At 41.8% G+C, this 17,513-nt stretch overlaps 1 protein-coding gene across 3 annotated transcripts in view; it reads right to left on the bottom strand.

Moving 5' to 3' along the window:
• LOC147028193 (inactive dipeptidyl peptidase 10-like) overlaps nucleotides 1–17,513 on the bottom strand; it is a 504,934-nt gene that overhangs the window by 334,945 nt on the left and 152,476 nt on the right. The window lies entirely within an intron of this gene.

Here is a 17,513-nt window from a genome sequence, read left to right on the forward strand (position 1 = left end):
CAACAACCCCCTTCTGGTAAAACTACCAAAATCACGAATCACTGCTCATCTTCACTCTTTCATTCCTCTTTTTTCCCGCCTTTGGAATAAACTTCCTCACTCTATTCTTTCCCATTCTTCCCTTCAGGCTTTCAAAACAGCTGTTCACCACCACCTCTTATCTTCCCCCATCCAAATCCTCGATCTTTTCTACCCCCGATAATCCACGCAAGCCCACTTCCTTCAATTCTCCTGCTTTCCTTCCTGAAAGTCCCTTTAATGTCCATCTTCCCCTCGCCATGTTCCCCGTCCCATCCCCATCCCTCTCCCTTCCACAGTTCACCTGTGTCTGTTCCCAAATGTTTTGTCCCTTCCACTCCCGCCCCTCTTGTCTCATGCCTCCTTGCTGTGAGTTGTGTGTTAGCTCTCATACGAGCCTCGACCAAGGTATACAAAAAAAAAAAAAAAAAAAAAAAAAAAAAAAAAAAAAAAAAAAAAAAAAAAAGAAAAAAATAAAAAAAAAAAATAAAAAAAAAAAAAAATGTGAGGTTAGACTTGCTGAATGAATTGAGTTGTTTTTGAGAAGAGTCGTGACAACACGGCCATGGTGAATGTAAATGATAATAATAGATAGCTACGTGTGCGAGTACAAACAATGTCTTCGAAGAAAGAGAGAAATCAAAACAAGGCAATAAATACTGGTCTGGATATTAGTAAAATTTCTCACTTTGTACTTTTTTTAAGTGAACATCTTCTGACAGAAAGTGACAGTCTAACTGGAGATTCAGGGTGCTTCCAAGAGGTGATGATGAAGAAAGTGAGGAAGAACATTGAAAAGTTAATCCTCACTCTCTTTGAAAGTGAACTTTGAAAAGATGTAAATGTGGCTTTTCAGAAATTACCATAATATTGCACAAAGTGATTGCAAACACGTGACTCAACATCTCCTTGAAGGACCTCAAAACACTTCCTTTCACCGAAAAGGTAGCAAATTGGATTTATCATGAGTGTCACGAGAGGAGAGAGAGCAACGATTGACGCATTTTCATGCCCCAAAATGACCTCACCTATTCCAAACTCTGCTTTGATAGCCCCAAAGTATTTAACATCGGCAATCAATTTTACACACATTCGACTTATCTGGTCCACAAAATTGTTTTCCAAAATTTTTTTTTCACGTTTTACGAATACGTCAATGCTTTAGGGGTCATATAAGATCGGTATGTGTAATTGAGGTTAGTCTCTGGAGATAATCATTTCAGAGCAAAGCAAGAGGAATGAGGATATCATGAGGTGGGCAGGAGTCATGGATATTAGTGGAATGGCATGGGAGGCACGTTTGCATTGGTTGGGGCATACACTCAAGGGGGGAAGGGGGGTGTCATCAGGTCAGTGTTTGATATGGTGGATACAGTTGGCAAGAGGAGAGGGGGCAGACCAAAATTGAGGTGAGAGCAGGTGGTGGTGGTAATGCACATGAGAGAAAAGGGGGTGCAGGCAGAGGATTCTCAGGATATAAGATTGCAGAAAGGAAAGACCCATGCTGCGACCCCACAAGAAGGTGGGATTAATTGGGGGCATTCAAGTTGTAATAGCATTCCCTGCATCAAACTTTTGACTCATGCATGATTTGTAAAATGAAAGAAGGAAGAAGGCATCTATAACATCATACAACAAGCACAGATACCTCGGCTTTGTCTCATCCATTAAATAACAAAATATATCAGTTCCAAACATGAACTCTACATGGACACTTGTTCCACCTTACAGGGTTTAGCTACTTCGATTCTCTTCAAACTTTGATATTTTTCAATACAGACAAGATTTCACAAACATGAGGTGGGTTGATGATAACAATTGTGCTTTGTGATTGAAGTCACAACAATACCTAGTCACGAGCATACAAGATATCTCTTTATAAGCACTCACAGGCTCTTCTGCAAACCCCTTTCCCTCCCCCACTATATCCCTCTTCACTCTCCGTACACTTGATATTTTGTTCAACTGTTTCCTTTTAATGGACCATCTTTATTGAGAGGGGAAGACCAGAACCAACTACAATCATATAAATTTGCAAATCTGTTCTTGTCTCACCAATGAAAGACCAATATAAAAAAACAATTAAAGTGCTTAATGAAGAAATTGCTTCAAAAAATTATTTATGGTCACCACACATGCCAACTATACCGTTCCTTACTTCTCCTGTAAATGTAGCAGTCTTCCTGAGGATATGCCGTTGCACTCCAACCACCAGGACTTCAAACAAGGATGTGCATCGCATTCTCATTTCCCATTCTGACTCATGATCCTTTTCACCTCATTAACCTCACCTCACCCCACCCACCTTATTTGCAGGCCATTGTGGTTCCTCCCCTCCTTGTTGTCCTCTTTTCCAATTACTTCATTCCATTGATTATTGTGTCCAATTGTGTCCCGACTGCCAGTACATTATCTTTTGATCTTCTGTGCACTTGCTCTTCTCGGAGCCTCGATCTCTTCTAATGAATAGCATGACATGGATCACACTTTGTCCATGACCGGATAAATGAATCGCAAAAGTTGTTGACAGACAGAACAAATGTTTGGTACAAGCAAATTAAGATAGATATTAAATGGAAATTAAACCACGAACTTGTTTGTTACTGATTTTTCAAGCAAGCATTGAAGTGGGATCTCAAGGGCAAGGCAGACAACAGACACAGCATGTGCCACGTCCTTGAAAACGTTTGTGTGGTTCTTTTAAAGCTGATTAGCAAAACTGTCTACATCCAAGTCCCTTGGGTTTCTGCCTCAAACAATGAACAAAGAGCTGGGTCTCCTTACAAGGGATGTCAGAATAACAATGGGCATCATTTGGGAAACACATCTCAGAATGCCATCAGAATGGTGCTCGCTTATCCCTTTTCCAAATGCGATGAGAAAAAAGACGCGATTCTCTTTGGTATCGTAAACTCTCTGGACGAGTAAAAGTTATTCAGAATCTTTTGGAATTGCGTAATGAGAAAATTGTGACCTTTATGTTTGGCACAAAAGATGGTATGAGTATGAAGTTACCGGAATATTAAACGATTGTGCATCACTCCATTTTCATCAACTCTCTGTCTTTTTACATGAATCTTGGGTGAGATCCAATGTCTGTTCTCACTGGTACGAAGTGTTGTTATCAATTACCAAGCTACTGTACAAGCCAGGTTGTCGACATCGAACAGTGTGATGTCGAAATTTTCATTATTTTGCACAAAATGAGGATTTATATCCAAAGGGTTATCCTGTTAACGTTTCAATCTGAACCCCTGGCTCATGATGCAGGGAACACGGATTCAAATCCCATATTATCTTATCTACCAAGTGTGTGTGTGTGTGTGTGTGTGTGTGTGTGTGTGTGTGTGTGTGTGTGTGTGTGTGTGTGTGTGTGTGTGTGTGTGTGTGTGTGTGTGTGTGTGTGTGTGTGTGTGTGTGTGTGTGACCGGGCATAGTGGCGTGCGCCTGTAATCCAGATACTCGGAGGCGTGGGTTGGAGGATCGCTTGAGGACGGGCGCTCTGCGCTGGGCCACGCTGTGAGAGGGTGTAGGGCAGCCCGGAATCATGGCAAAACCCAATCCTTATCCCTGTGTCGTAAGAGGCGACCATGGTTGCGTCAGGAAGGACATCCGGCGTAAAACCTATGCCAAATCAGTATGCGGATTATAAGGGATGATCCGCTGTGGCGACCCCTAACGGGAGCAGCCGAAAGATGAACAACAACCGTGTGTGTGTGTGTGTGTGTGTGTGTGTGTGTGTGTGTGTGTGTGTGTGTGTGTGTGTGTGTGTGTGTGTGTGTGTGTGGGGGGGGGGGGGTAAACTGTCCACAAGTATCCTTGTGATACATTAAAGAGGAACACTGATGTCTGCCAATGTCTTTGTCCTGCATATGACGAACGGAAAAGCTCTTCCCCGAGCCCTGCTTCAATGTAGGAATCAAAAAGTATGTGCTTCTTTTAATGTTCCCCAGCGTATCACATCGTTGGTTTGGAAATGCCACCCACAAACATTGTGCAGCAATGCAGCACATCTCATTATGACAGTGCAATACCCAATTATAGACCGCTGGGGGGAAAACAATTCAAATACTGCAGGTTTTCGAAGACCCCGGGAAGCACATACACTACACATCGAGGAACTCTAGTGTAGTTATCTCCATAGTATATTGGATAGCTAAATTTGTCGTCGCCCCACACCCCCATATCAGTTGAAAGGGAAGATGCATATGTCTGTAATAGAATCGAACCCCATTGTGACTCTTCTCTATGTAATTAATTAATTATATTATCTCTTCTCTTCTCTTATCCTCTATTCTCCTCTCTTCTCTTCTCTCTCTCATCCGTACATGCTTTACAACATGCTTCACCCAACATTACAAAACCAATGCAGGGGTGGGGGGGGGTGTGAGAGAGAGCCCCCAACGCCGACCAGCTACGGTACAGCTTCAGCAGGCCCAACCCCAATGGAAACAGCCTCGATGCAGAATGCCCCATGTTGTCACCGGCCATGCTGCAGAACCCGAGTGCAGCCAATGGATGTCGTCTGGAGATACAGCAATTCAATGGGAAGGCAAAACTCTGCCGGCCCCAACAGCGATTGCAGGGGCAGAATCATGGCAACTCCACAGCGCCACACCTCCCACGGCCGAATAAAACCAAGGCTGGATGGCAGAACGGAGCTGACATGTCTGGGGATCGACATGAATGGACTTGTGGTTCAAGAACGAGCTGGTTACCGCAACACAGCGGTGGACTGGTGACAGCGTGAGCAAGCGAGTGAGGATCTGTGCAGGTAACGGGCAAAGCGAGCGGAGAATTCCGAGACGTGTTGGCCACACATACACACTGTCTCACACCAACTACTCTCATATTTTCTTTCCCTCGCCACTCTTTTGTTGTGACCAACATAAGCTCACCAGCTTATGTCCGGTGAGCAGAGGTCGAAAATACGCCTCAAACTTTTCTCAGCTCCGCCAGTATGGATTTTCTCCGATATCGATATACCCGTGGGCTCATACCCTTCTATACCAGTATAACAGTATTAAAATAAAAACCAATAATGAATTATTTCTTTTTTACACAGCTTACAGAAATACCCAATGGTCCATTATGTATTCATATATGATGTACACTTCATTGACACATGGTAATTTTTCAAACTATTCCCAAATGGGGCTATTTTTCCCTCGTAATGAGAACGGATATTTTCCTTCCAACTTCAACTTGTATTAAATATTATTTTGTTTTAAAGCAAAAGTACTGCTAAAGAGTACTGCTCTCCCCTCTGGGCTGGTGCTCCTGCCTCCCACCTTTCTCAGCTTCACGCTGTGGAAACCAAGGCATTTCGGATCATCAGCATCTCCCGCGATGAGGCTGAGTCTTTGGACCTCTCACTCTCTCACTGCAGGCAGGTCGGTGGTCTTTCTGTCTTCTACCATCTCCTCTCCAGCCTCGCCCCCCCTGCTCTCTCTGGGATTTGTCCCCACCACATTTCCGCAGGGCGCTCAAGGTCTGCCAACAACCCCCTTCTGGTAAAACTACCAAAATCACGAATCACTGCTCACCTTCACTCTTTCATTCCTCTTTATTCCTGTCCTTGGAATAAACTCCCTCATTCTATTCAATCCCATTCTTCCCTCCAGGCCTTCAAAACAAACGGCTGTTCACCACCACCCCTTATCATCCCCCCACCCAAATCCTCGATCTTTTCCACCCCCGTTAATCCACCCCAAACCCACCTCCTTCAAATTTCTGAAAGTTCCTGAAATTCCTTCCTGAAAGTCCCTGTAATATCCTTCTTGTTTACCCTGTGTAGCACGCCCCATCCCTCTCCCCTTCCACAGATCTCCTAATGTCTCTGTTCCCCACTGTTTTGTCCTTCCCACTCCCACCCCTCTTGTCTCAGGCCCCCCTTACTGCGTGTTTGTGTTTGCTCTCATACGAGCCTCGACAAAGTACACGAGGAAAAAAAAAAGTGAGATCACTATTGGTAATCGGCACAGGCCAATATCAATCACTATTGCGGATCGCCAAGTCCATATGGCTATCGCGGATTGCCATACCGGTGTCGCTTCATTCTGGTATCACTTCATACCAGTATGACTATCGCGAATCGCTGTACCATCGTTTCATAACAGTATCACCATTGTACGAGTATGACTGACACATATCATTGTGTAAGTAATCAGCAAAGGCTTTCGAAAGCACACCCGATTCATATAAATAACCAATTGGCAATTGATTTAATAACAGCCACGAGGGCAAAGAAAAACACGATTGTTTGTATCGTGCTCGCGTGTTGAGAGTTAAATGTTATAACCTACTGTACTTACTACCTGGTACGTCTTGACATCATACGTTTCACTGGTCCACGTGTAGTTGACACGCCGAGTGCATCAAATAATGTATGGTATTTAAAGATTGTACAAATTTTTCTTCAATTTGTTGTGATATTCAGGTTTTGTTTTTTTTACACCGATTTTTTTTTTTCGATGTACCAGTATATTCAGAATTCTAATACTGGTATATCGACATGAAAAATTATACCAGTATAACCAGTACATCAATATATCACAAGACCCTACACTTTTCTCTCTCTCTCTCTTCTCTATCCTTCTTCCTTGTCTTGCTTCCCAGTGGGATAGAGGAACCTGTGTTGTGGACCTGTGCATAAGTTACTGAATAAGAAGGGCTTCGCTGCTGCGGGTAAGATCTTTGCTTTTGTGACACTGCTTTGTGATTATCTGCCTTTTGTTAACTGGATAAACCATTTCTCAAACTGTTCCATTGTCAGCTTCCATTGGTTAAACATGACATGTATAACAAGGAGTTCACCACCATCGTTTCATTGTGAGTAGCCAAGAACCAATTTTTCCACTTACGGTATCGCTCAACCATCTGATAAATCACAGTAGGACGTTGAGAGCATGGTGTTCTGTGAGGGGGGGAGTGTTCAATGCACTGGAGGGGTAAAGCAGATTCAGATACTGGACCCAACTTGAATTAAATGCCTTATATGGCATCATGGTTGCTTATATCCTGCGCACAGCGGAATTATCCATGGTTCGGCGGCTTCAGGTTCGTCAGCAGGATAGTGGATTTGAGAACTCCCGTTATGATCACTTCCGTCCCCAAATATGTAACAATACAATCTCCTACTCATTCTCTGGCAAAACACATATTGAACCAAATCATATTTCATGCAAATTTTGAGGACACAAGCAGTACACAAAAGTGAAAGGAGTAAGTTTCCTGTTTGGAATGATTTACAATTTTGTTTGACTTCCAGATTGGCAGTCAGAGTAAAAAAAAAAGGATATCTCACTGCTCTCTGTGCATGCGTGATCAGGACAAATTCAGAGACAAAGTACTGCTAAACTCGAGGTTCTTTTCCTAATTGATGTTCTGAATCGTGTTGAAAATACAACATTCACTTGAAATCAAGTTGTTCCTCAATCATAAACCGATGTTTGTAGACAAAAGGACAGACAGACACACAAAAGTGAAGCAATTGCTTGACCCCGCTGTTTGCTTTGTGTGAGCGGGGTCATGGGGGCAGCCCAATATCTCAATATAGAGTTGGAGTGAGATCAGGTTCAAACTAACATGAAGTTCGGAGGCAAAGATTACAAAGAGCCAATAGGAAAATATAGACCAAACTTCATCCTTGACGTGTTCAATCGTTCAGTGTATTGGTCAACCATCAACAAATCAATTTCTCATGTGAGGCAATTGAGAACCCAGAGGACCGGACCACATGAGATACAAGATTGCACATTAACATGGATATTTGGATGTAAACTGTGATCATGGACTCCTCAAGTACAATATTTCGTTGACGTTTTGTGCATTCGATGTAAAGTTGGGGAACAAACAGAACAGATAAACATGTCTGTGTTGCAGCAAGCTCCAGCGTGACTGACATGCTTGCATAAAGCAAGTTAGTATCAAGTTCCTTGGAGGAAGAAGAGTTCAAGGGGGCACAATGCTAATAACACAGTTTACATTTTTCCATCAGCTCAAATTCCTCCAAGAATATAAATGCAGGAAGAATTACCAGAGTACAGATGGGACGTCTATCTGTGTTTGCATCAAGAACGCAAACTTTGTGGCATCGGGCTCGATTCTGGGTGCCCTTTTCCTCGTTGCCAAGCCGAAAGGTCAAAGTTTGTTCTTAGTTCACGACCAGTCTATGGTGGGCATAGCATCATTTAAAGGGTAACGTCTTTCAAATGTTCAGGTTTAAAAAAACCTTGTTTGCTGGGAAATGTCAGTATCTTTCAATACAGGAGTCACTGTGGTTTCCATTTCCAATGTCCAATGTCATATGTGAGAGGGTTAAATAAAAGAGCGATAGAGTAATCAAAAAGAAAAAAGTGAAAATGATAATTGCAAAATTTTAACAACCCTCCTTTTGGGGGTCAGTATTCAAGTCTACAGGTTCACTGTTTGAGAAATGTTTCTTAATTGAGAAAGAGAGTTTTACATCAAAAGGTAATTAAAAATATAGAATAAACTGTGACAAAGCTTAGCATACGTGCACTTTTGCCCAAAAGCCGAAGCATATGTCCAACCAAACAAAACAATGAAGACGCTTGTCAGAACAATACACGTAAAACTAGGCGCAAAAGCCTAAATGAGTAGTCATACAATAAACGTAAGCATCATGGCTATCAAGTCAAAATATATGGTCCTACAAGCTTACTTGTTGTTTCGATGTTGAGGAATGCACCTGTATGTATCGAATAAACCAGAGAGTTGGTGTCAAAGCCACCCAATGCTAGCCTGTTTATACATTTATCATTTTTAAAAGACAAGTTTAATAATATTTTTTATAAAGCATTGCAGTGAAGTGTGATCCAAATAATTTTAAAGCAATGTATGTATTTGTATATTGTAATCAGTAAAAAATAGTGTGGTAGATAAAAACATTAGAAAGGAAAAAAACTTTAACGTTGATTTGCTACAAAAAAGTTAAGTTCAAAACAGTTTAAAAATTTTTTAATTATTTTTTCATTTCAACTTCACTACACCAAAGGAACCTCCATGCCAAATATCAGCATCCTAGTACACATATTAAATGAATGGCAAGCTTCTAAATGACTTGCACCAAAAACTAACATTTTCATGCTCATGCTCATGCTCACGCTGGGGGTATCGCTATAGCTCTCTGTTCTTCGAGCAGGCGAGCTAAAAAGGGGGGGGGGGGATCTAAACAATAAGGCAAAGCTGATATGATCATACTCTTTAAAGAAAGAGTGGGGGTGCTACTAATGCTGTGTCTTGGCAAAGATTATGCTGGGTGGTTGGTTTTCTGTTGCCTTGCTAGCAATCATTCAGTGCAGCGATTTATAATCAGTAGTGACGATAACTCACGCTCTTTTTGCGAAGAGAGTGTGAGTTAGTTCTCCATGGTGCCGGTGATAGCTCGCCTACTGTTCGCATAGGACACTGTGTAAGGACCTTAACGTCCATCAACTAATACCGGCAGACAGGATTCATAGATCAACGTCCATCTGAGGGACGGCGCACACATTGATGAATCGTCCCGCATGTGAAACACCAGCATGACAGTTTTATAGTTGGGTCGAGGTTCGAACCCAGGCCAGACAGCTTAAAGATAGTTCAATACGTGTACTTCAGACCAATAACCAACCTACATGGACATACAAAGTGTGTCTAATTAACATGCATGCGGCTCGACCTTCAGGCCAAGACGCATGGTCATACAAGAATCGCTTGCTGTTTCTCCTTTCAGGCTTCATTAATAGGATGAAATAAGCTTTAAAATGCAAAGCTCAATTAGCAATGTTGGTTTGACTCAACATTGCATGATAGGTACTTTTAGCAAATGCTTCATATTTTAAAAGCAAAATATCATCAGTGATGTCCATCCATCCATCCATCCATCAGAACCATCCTCTGTGCAGAGCGTTTGTGCTGCCTAAGCAGTCTCCTTGGCTATGAGGCACAATCCTGGATGGGTCACCACTTCAACACAGTATACCAGCAAGCTGGCATTCATTTTGCCAAGATCAGAAGGATGACAGGCAGAGTCAACCCCACCAGGTATTAATTCAACAGCCAAGTGGGATTTGAACTCAGGATCCTAAGATCCCAAGCCCACCACCCAAACCATTAAGCCAACACCAGGCATATCAGTGATGTCAGAGTTACAGATTTACAAGATCATGTCTGCAAAGTTAGCTATAAGCACCCTTTTCCCGATTCAAAGTATGGATTGTATCATTACAAAAAGGGGGAGTTGTGGATTCTACCATTAAAAAACAAGAGGTTAGGGTGAAGGCTCATACCCAATTCAACCCATTACTCTGTTCACCCACCCTTTTTTGTTGTGGTACAATCCATACTTTGAATCGGGTAAAGGGTGATAACTTCACGGACCCCAAAAAATCCCCATTATTACCCGACAAGTGAACCTAAAATCGCACAGGTATCCACCAGTAACCAGATGAACACCTCAATGAACAAACGCTCTGTAAAGCCCGAGTTACAAAACATTGAAAAGAAAAGAAAAGGATATAAAAAAAAGAAAACAAGAATTAAGTCTGCATCCACTTTGTATTCAAACTAAACAACAAAAATAACAGATAAAACAAGAAATAGAGCAATCAGAGATTGCAGACCCTCACCAGGACTTCTCTTGTGTGGTGTTTGTGTAGTTTTGTGTGGTATGTTTTATTTGGCATTTGTGTACTGGTGTGTTCGGTAATTCATGAGACATAATTACAACTGCCACTTTATAACTGCAGACAGTGATGACCGGGTACCAATACGTCCCGCTTTGATGCAACCCCACTTTGATCGGACACCTGACCCTGACCCATGACATTTATTATTTATTATTTATTTGAAGATAGAATGGGATGAAAATAAATTCAATTCAAATCAAATAGAACACCAAATCGGTACAGTCCTGCATTGTAGTCATCATAAGGAAGCCGAACAAGCACAAAGCAAAGATGAAGTCATCAGGAGGAACCTGGATTGGATTCACATTTCAGTTGCTACTCCTCTACCCTCAAACTCATCCAGGCACAGCCAAGTGAGCCTTATTCAAAAACAAAAATAAAAAAGAACCCATATCAAAAATTTTAATAACTCTTGCTGTCAGATCTTGCGTCCGATCAAGTTTCAATATAAAGCATGTATTCCCATCACTACTAGATCAGAAATGTGAAGTTTCACATCGATTGATTAAGTGGCTCCAGAGAAAACATGATTTAATATTTTCTTCAATCCAATATGGCTGCCAAACCATGTGACCTATTATTATTATTATAATTATTAAATTATTAAATTATTATTATATTACTATTATAATTATTCCTCTACAAACATGTGCACCCATGGCTTGGAGAACATTTGTGTGAAGTTTCCCCTAAATCTGTCCAGCCATTCTGGAGAGGATTTTTATGGGTTTTAGGGTAAATCCAATATGGCTGCCACACCATGTGACCTATGACATCATATGTGTGAACCTTTTGTTCCTCATGGATAGGCGGTCATACATGTAAAGTTTCACCTCGATCTGTTCAGCCACTTCAGAGACGAAGATTTTTGATGGGTTTTTTTTTAAAAACGAAATGGCTGCCGAATCATATGTCCGATGACATCATTTGATTTTTTATGTTGACCATTTTAGCCCTAGATGACCCTCAAAATTTTTCATACTGATCAGATGTAGCATTCTAATGACGTCACAACAAAGGCATCTATGATGTCATCAAAAAAAACACCACACTTATTCCGCATGAGGAGGACTTGCTGTGTGCCAAGTTTAATTTTTTTTCCTTGGTGTGGTTTTAAGAGATACAGAGGTCCAAATTATTTCTGTTTTTCCAACACGGCTGCCACACCACATGACCTATGATGCCATAATTATCATTACATCATTCTACATCAGTAGTTGCACCAATGTTGAAAATTTCGTCTCAATCCGACAAGCAGTTGCGGAGAAAAGCATGAAAGTTCTGTGCGGACAAACAAATAGACAGAGACAAATGCAATTCCCTCTCCTTCAACGCAGGTAACGAGAACAGCACTTGGTAGAGCGCATACCTCTGCCAGGCTGAACAGTTTATGTTTTGTTCCCCAACGATAGGCCGGATCTGGATCCGGACCTGAACCGAAATCTAATGAGCTTGTTCTTGTCACCAACCCAACTCATCCACCATAATCCGTCCACAACTGTTTGAGATATTATGCGATATATCCTTTTTGGCCTGATTCCTCAATGGTGAAGAATCACTTCAAAATTCAAATATCCAGATTCAGATCTTCACCAAAATCGAATTAATTTGTCCTTGTCACACACCCAACCTGTCCACTAAATTTCGGCTGAATCTGTCTTTAACCTTTTTGAGATATCCTGCTCACAGACAAACAGATGGACAGGTGTGAAAACATAACCTCTGTCTACTTTTGGTGGTGGAGGTAAAAAACAAAAATGTAAAATTTCTTATTTAGCGTTTTACATATTCTCATAATAAAGGCTCATTAAAAATTTGATGACAAAACCTCAAATCGTAAAAAAGTTATGGCCTGGACAGACAGACTGAAGCTCAAATAAAAAATGAAGAAACACGGAAGGGATTAAAAAAAACTGCCCGTCTCTTGTTGACGTGTGGCGGATGCGATGATAAGACCTATTTCTACTTAGTGTGACATTTCCCTATGACATTTTGACCAAATTATTAATTAGTGTTCTCCATATTCTCATAATAAATGTTTGTTGAAAATTTGATGACAAAAGCTCAAAAAAAAGAAAGAAAAAAAAAGGCTATGGCCTGGACAGACCCACACACACATGCGCAATTTCAAAACACTGTCTCCTGCTGCTTGGGTGGGTGGTTGTGCTAAAAACGAGAGAGAGAGAGAGAGAGAGAGAGAGAGAGAGAGAGAGAGAGAGAGAGAGAGAGAGAGAGAGAGAGAGAGAGAGAGGGAGAGGAGGCAAGGAAAGAAAGCTCATATGCACCTACTTATGGGAGCAAAACTAATTGGTGCATTCATCATGAGAGTGTCAAAGCACTGGTCCTTGCAGAAATCTCTGTAGGTGGTCGGAGCTGCCGTGATGATAAAGGCCGACACTTGCCCTATAAAAGAAAAAGGATAAGGCATTCCAACGATGTGGCAGAAGGTATAATACAAATCGGCGATCGGAGTCGAGAAATGCTTTCAACACTGGAATGTTGTTTTTTGCTCAGGTGAGGAACCCCGCTCACAACCATTACAGCTCGTTAATTAGGAAATGTGGACGTGTTGATGGAGAAATGCCCAAACCACAAGTTTGAGTGCAAACAGCTGATTTCATAAATAAATGAGAGAAATTTCCAGTACTCAAGTACTGCGAAGATTTTGTGCTGATCTTTAGGCGCCCAGTTTGGTTTCAATATAGGACGTCTCATTGTGAGAAGCCCCGCCATCAATCATGGGTGCTGTTCATTTGCACCATCAAGGAATACAATTTCTTCTCCTCGAAATGTTCCGCTCATTTCTCACCACGGTTTGAGCTCAGTTTCTAGATATTTTAAGCTTCACTGACACTAATCTAGCTTGTATGTCATTATATGTCTCTGCTCCTCAAGGCCTCCTGTTTTGTCCGATTATCATGAAAATTTCGATCTTTGACATATAGATTTGTGGAACTGCTTAATCTGAGAAAACTTAATATACCTAATTGGAGTACAATCTCCATGCCCATCATGCATTGCACCAATTTGTTTCTGCAATAGTTCAATCAGTCCACTTTATTCATGTGTAGATATGCCAATCCGATCTCCATAGCAACATGTTCCCAAACACGCTCACATGGATTAGTGTCGGCGTTCTGTGAAATCAAGGGTAAAAAAGCAAACTCAAGATTCTATATTAAAACAGGTATGTGCTGAAGCAAGATGACAGTTCATGCTGTCTTCCTGCAGAATGTCACACAAACTAACCAACACTTATTGGCTGAAGACTGCCTGTGAGTAGATGTTTGCTGTTGTACAAAGGTTGTCTGCAGATTTTGAGGATTGTCCTGCAGACTGCTGAATATGATCAACCATTGTTTTCAAGAGTGCATATAATTTAACGAGCTGTGTTTCGCACGTTTCACGTCAAATGTAGCGGAAGCTTCTGCCGTAATGCGACATACGCCAGAATGGTGTGAGTAGGCCACTGTTGTGTTTTTGACTGTTTTCTTCCGCATCAATGTTGTGCAATCTACAGGAAACTCATGAAACTTTGCGATCATATTATATGGGAGACATAATCTTTTGAAGATTTTGAGATATGAGCACTCCGTCCCTATTTTGGTCAAACTTTGAGCAGCCAATCATGAGTCTTCAGGAGGAAGTACATTGTGATGAAACATACAAGAGCTTTATCCGTAGTTCAATGGAGCACTGCTCTACCCTATGGGCTGCTTCCCAAGCATCTCATCTTCCTCTCTTGAATCCTGTTACCTCTAAAGCTTTCAGCGTAATTGGAATCTCACACAATTAGGCTGAAGCACAAGATCCGTTTCTCTCACAGGGCAGACAGGTTGGTGGCCTCAGTTTTTTTTACCACCTCTCCTCCAGTCTAGCTCCCTCAGCCCTCCGACCCTCCCCAGCAACCCCATGATGCACATGTTATTCCAGTAAACCCCACCTTGATTAAACTTCCCAAAAACTGGTTTAATAAACACCTCAACTAGTTTTTTTCTCATTTCTCCCATCCATCGAACCACCTTTCAGAGGCTGATAAATCCCACTCTTCCCTCCAGGGCTTTTCAATTGTCTCCTGTCAACCCCCTCCCTCCTCCCCCTGCTGACCCACAATCTTTATTACCCCAGCAACCCTTCCTAAGCAAACACTCATATTTGCCGGTTGCAATGTTTCCTTTCCTCCACTCTCCTCTTATTATGTGAATTCTGAATTATTCCCCTTGTTTATTGCATCCAACTGTTTCACTGCTGCCCCAGTGTCATTCCATACCCTCTACCACCTCGCTCTTCCATCATCTTCGAGCTTGTAAAGGAAAACAACAGGCTGTCTTTGAGATTCTCAGCACAGAAATGTAACCTCAGTGAACTCGGCATCCCAGACACATCAGGCTCTACGCAAGATAGCTGTAAACGTTTTAAACGTAAGTATTTTTACAGCTGAGAGCCAGACCCCAGAGATGTTGAGGCTTTGTGTTCTTTTCAATGCACTCAGGAGGGCAGACTAAGCAGGTGACTGGAACTCACAATCATTTAGGTGCATTCAGCTCCGCACTGGAAGATCACATCTGTCTCTCACTTCAGAAATCGACTTTCATTCTTGACTTGTGCTATTTATTTATTCCTACCATAGCGAGTGTAATTTCAGAGTAAAATGGTCCTTTTGCTGCATTGCGATTCACCATCTCACCTTCCTACCTTGGGGAAGACAATTCAGTGCAGAGAAGATCAACATGAGATTAGCTCATTAATTAACCACCGGTATTTTCAAATCGGCATTGTTTCCATGTGTCCTCTGCTTCTTGTACACTGTCCTCTTGACCCTTCTTTATTGAGGCAATGATAGGTTCATCTGTCAGTGGTGTAATGCTCACTCAGTTGCATCCACATGAATGCAAAAAAATCTATGAACTCTTCGTTTTTTCCAAACAAAAAGCTTCATCCAGGTCCTGATCAGTTTCTTCTTCAGAATATATAATCTGTGAATCTAGTGAATTCATGAAAGCGGTATTCCTGTGACTCCTCGAAAAGAGCATGCCTGAAGCAGTTGCTAATCGCCTCTAGCTTTATCTGCAATGACTAGATGGCCTCGAGGTACGAATACTTGCCTCTTAACTGTCCAGCCTCGGTTCGAATCTCAACCCAGCTATGAACTGTAATCCTTGCAGGTGGTGTGATTTGTCAATGTGTATTCTGTCACTTGGGTTGAAATGGGTGTCTTGTCTGCCGGGATTAGTTGATGGACATGAAAGATTGCACGGTGTCGTTTTTGAAGAGCAGGCGAGCTATCATGACACTATGAACAAATTCAAAATGCTTGCCCTAACCCACAGAGGGCACTGCATCAGTGGCACAGCTGTGCTCCCTCGCTAACGATGCAGCCCAGCAGCCGAGTGCTGCATACGAAACAAGACGAATGACAGCATTTGTAAATCGTGCATCGTCCCGATCAAGTTTTCCATAAACTCTTCCTTGGCTGCCATCTGTTTACGAGTTTAAAAAAAAAACCTTTTGGGAGTTGTATATCTGATTCTTGATGATCCATTGACTGGATTGAGGATGTGGTGTTCGAAGGAGAAACATCAACTTCAAGGCTTGTAGACCTCAGATATGAATGCCGGCAGAGCAGTTGGAGGCAAAAATGATATTTTCTAAACAAGCATGGTCATCATGCATGCCACAGTTTGGAATCACATGTTGAAAAAATGAAAAATCATCCAGCCTTTGGAGTTGGCCTCATAATTGAATGGTACATGTTTGATGGTTTTGCGAGTTGTGTTGGCGATAACCATTATAATTGCTACAGTGTCTTCAGGTTGCTTACCCCCAAGTTCATGGGGTTATTTATTCTCTAATGCGGTGCACTGGAACGGGGTACACTGGAAAAAAGAAGTCTTGTTCACGTTTGAAATCCAGTCCAATAATAGTACCGCAGAATATATTTTCTGGAGACTGGTCTTTCTTACATTTCTTGAAATGACACGTCGGCAGACACAGACTCACTACTAACTTTCGAAGTGACGTATGAATGCTAAATGAGGCCTTTTGCACATGTGGTGTGTGTGTGTTTGTGTGAGTGTGTTTTTTTTTTACACAAACTCAGTTCAGATCGCCATGCACTTTTAACCTGCCGTTGCGAGCACGAAACATGTAATTAAAATAATCTTTTAAACCTAATTTTAAGAATTTTGAACAAAGAGTGGGAATTTTAAAATAGTTAACCGCAATTGTTCTGTTCCTGAATGAAAATCGCACTCACGGAAATATAGGAACATGAGAAACATCTGTGGATGAGAGGAGTCAGTTTCATACCAATTCCTGTTAGTACAAGCCAGAAACGGAGGCAGTGTACGTAGAAAACACACACACACACACACACACACACACACACACACACACACACACACACGAATGCTTCTTTTAGCAATAGATGTAAAAATCCAGTATAATGTATTTTGTAGCCCCAGAACGAAACAATAATATATTGATAACAGCCCTCAACTCCCATAGCTGCTCACCCTCCCGACATGATCAAAAGTAAATATCATCATTTTAAAAACTTATATGTCCTTCTCATTGGTGTTCAGAAACACCTAATCCAGACACATAGTCTATTCAATCAGAGAAATATGCCGGGTGGTTTGTGTAGCACACGCCCGTCCACTCGGGCCTTGCACCAAACTCACATGGTCGGGAGTTTGGAGGACAAGCGGCTGCCCGTTCGGCAAGCTGAGAAGGTTATCCAACTCTTTTGTTGCGTACAGGCACATCCCTTTCTCTCAGATACTTTTCCAAATATTTTTG

The sequence above is a fragment of the Eptatretus burgeri genome, chromosome 4 (genome assembly GCF_056783735.1).
Source record: "Eptatretus burgeri isolate ZD-2024b chromosome 4, Ebu_testis_v1, whole genome shotgun sequence".
Classification (NCBI taxonomy): domain Eukaryota; kingdom Metazoa; phylum Chordata; class Myxini; order Myxiniformes; family Myxinidae; genus Eptatretus; species Eptatretus burgeri.